At 43.3% G+C, this 3,373-nt stretch overlaps 1 long non-coding RNA gene across 2 annotated transcripts in view; it reads right to left on the bottom strand.

Moving 5' to 3' along the window:
- The window catches only part of LOC116185203, an 86,402-nt gene that overhangs the window by 79,983 nt on the left and 3,046 nt on the right, over positions 1-3,373 (bottom strand). The gene's annotated exons all lie outside the window — the stretch shown is intronic.

Genomic DNA, 3,373 nt, shown 5'->3' on the forward strand with positions numbered 1-3,373 from the left:
TAAAAGTGTATAAACGAGGAGGGAGAGAGAGAGGATCGGCGAAGAAGAGAAACGAATGGAACGAAATTGGCGCGAAGTTTAATCACGACTCGACCCGAGATTCTTGGAGAAACTGGTTCGTCAGTGGTCGCCGGATTAAATCGGCGATGATTAATATCACGCCATTCGAACGAGGCGGCGTACGCGGTTAACGTTGACCGGATGTAATGCGCGGCCCGGACTCGCATAATAAATGTAGATATTTCCGATTACAAATTGAAACATCCGCCGACAGGTAGCCCGAACTCGGGACCTGGCAGACGCACGCCAGTGTGTGTTCCCTCGGCCGTGGCGAGATTGATTTATCGAGGCGAAGAGATCGAGGGGAAAGTAAACCGGTTCCGTTGACGAAATGCCTCGGTTTCTGTCGCCCCCCAGGAAAAAAATCCACTTTTGAAACTGTGCACGGTTCTCGTAGCAGAGAAGTCGCGCAGAGAGTGGATACGAGAGAAATTTTAATTGTTGTACGGGAGAAATATCTGGGAACAGGTTTAATATTTTATCGGGAGGAGGTAGGAAAGTGTACGTTTTTTTTAAAAAATCTACAACAAGATTCCAGGATCGAGAAACTAACGATATACAGGGATAGGAAATTCTATGTTTTTAAAGTCTAAAGCGGGATGATTTTAGATCGAACGATACATATTATTACAGGATGAGGAATGGACGCGATGTCCACATGTCTAATAAATTGATTATTTCGATTCATTATCTGTACTTGATTACGTACTATGTGTATTCATGAATGTAACGAGAGAACCTACTCATTACAAATGGTATTCTCTGCTTGTGTTTCAAACTGGAAACTCTTGCTGAGAATTCCAAAGAGTACTCGATATCATCGCGAAACAATTTCATCGAAAACTCTCTCTCTCCAATCTTATCAACGATCGAACCTACAATCAATGGATACCTTTCTAAAAACCCTCCGTACATCCAGAAATTAGCCTCGTGCACCACGTGCACCGTAACGGGTGACAGCGAGTGCGGAGAAGAGCACATCAAGACCAAATTAGGAATCGTCCGCGCGTAGGAGTTTCGAAGAAGGCGGCATCTTCTCTCGATTTGCTCCTTTGCTCGTCTCTCGGTTTCGCGGTTTAACGACATCGATCGTCCCCGCATCCGCGTCTACCCTCGCCTACACTTCACCCTCCTTTTCTCCTTTAACTCCACCCCCCTTCCCTGACCGCCGCATTCCACGCTAATTGCGAAATGCGACTGCGTTTGTGATGCAATTTACATGGTCGTATTCGTGGTGGAGCGAGGCTTATGGTGGTCATCGGCGTTCTCTCTATCGGGCACACACTCTATCGTTCCATAAGAGAATCGAACCGAGAATCCCTCGTGCGTCTATCCACGGAGCAGAATCTGGGCGCGCGGGATTCGAAGGGTCGTGGGAAACGATTCACCTCTGTTCGAACGATTCGTTCGTGTATGCGAACGATCACCGATCTTATCTGGGTCGGATTATCAAGTCGTCTCGAGAGTGCGCGAGACCGGCTGTCGACTGGTAGAGAGATAGGAAAAATGTTGAATTGATTTTCTAAAAATGGTGCTTTTCCACGAAAGACGTTTGTTTTAAATTAATATATTTCTTTTCTTTTCTTTTTTTTCAATTCGTTATTGGGTTTATTCAAGATGGAGGAGAATTTAGAAAGAATAGAAAACGAGGTTTACAAACGAGGCTTTCTAGTAATATTGAGTCCTAGAGAATAGATAGATATCGCGTACCGTATAGGTTTTACGACTTAGAAACATCCTTAGAAGATGGTATCAAGGGTGATAAATAAACTTTTTCTCGATGTTGCTCGACGATTAGGAAAAGAGTAATAATCTTCGGTTACTAACGTAATAATTGAGACGTAGTATACGCGTTATAATATTTTTCGAAACGTCGTAGGTACATCGGGATGCAAAAATTTTTTCTCTTTAAAAAGACGCGAAAAATACGAGGCATCCTACGCATCCGTTTTCCACCGCTGTCTTCATTTATTAATTTATACAGACCGGCCCTCGTGTTCACCGTTCACAACTACTTGCGCATCGCGCGTTAGAGAGTTCAATGAAAAATTACGCACGCGAGTAAATGATATCATCCCCCTGCAATCTTGCCGTTCCTCTTGTAACGAAAAAGAGGGGGAATATTATATTGTAACACGGAGCGCAATTTATTACGCGATTCTGATTTACGTTAATTCGCACGATAAATATCGGATCATTAATCCGAGCCGTGTCGTTTATTTTTCAATTACGATTCCCCCTCCTCCTTCTCCTCCTCCTTCTATAGTGGCCTGGCGGAAGGATGAAAATGGCGGCTCGTTTTATGAAGCCTTTTGACGCGAGCTGGCGCGTTCCTGCGCACGCCTGTGCCGCAAATTTCCGTGGATACCGAGCCTGTCGTAATAATATACAATTAACCGAAATTAGGTACCGCGTTACAATAAGCTTGCCTTTTCATTTACGCTACCGCGCCGCTAGAAAAGAATCAAAATGGACCCCCTCCCTCCCTTCCTCCCCTTGTCTCGTCCGGTTTTTCGTCGAAACGCGAATTCGTCCGTTTCGACCCACGAGAGATCATCGCATCTCTATTTATTCTCCGTTTCCCCGAGTTTCGAAAAACTCGTTTCTCAAACTCGAGTCGATCGTATTGCTCGTAATTACACGTCGAACCGGCCGATTTATTCGGATAGAAAGGGAAGAGATATGCTCCTTTGAGCGCGGGCAACATAGAGGGAAATAATAAATTGAGAGCACGCAGGATGGGCGCAATTATCAAGGATGGAGGATGCTCGTTTACGTTTTCGACGTTGCGAGAATTTTTCAGCGTTTAAACGATCGTTATATTCCATCGATCCATTTCGTTCCCCGTGTAAAATTTCAAACGACGGAAACCGAGATGGGAGGAGAGGGGGGATTAACGAGGCTATCATGACATGTAAATCATCGATAGCCAGGCGTCCGTGTAATTAGTTCCCTATATTATATTATGAATTTATCGCAAGTTGGACTCGATTAATCCCGTGATCGCGATGTTCCGTTATTTTCGATCGTATATCAAACGATAAATATGATTTATTGAATTCTTACTGGAGCGCGAAGAGTAAACAACTTATCGTTTACTCTTATTTTACGAAATTACCTCGAGGATCGAAATACAGGAACAATTAGAACGAAATTACACATTCTAACTTCCTCCGAACTTTTTTATACACAATCCGAATTCAATTTTAAATTTTACCATGAAAAGAAAAACGAACAGGTAAATAGAAAATTCGATTTTTTGCAAGATTTCAAAAAAAAAAAAAAAAGAAAGAAAGGAATGCCATCAGAGACA

This window comes from Apis dorsata, unplaced genomic scaffold (genome assembly GCF_000469605.1).
Source record: "Apis dorsata unplaced genomic scaffold, Apis dorsata 1.3 scaffold_127, whole genome shotgun sequence".
In the NCBI taxonomy this organism is placed as follows: Eukaryota; Metazoa; Arthropoda; class Insecta; order Hymenoptera; family Apidae; genus Apis; species Apis dorsata.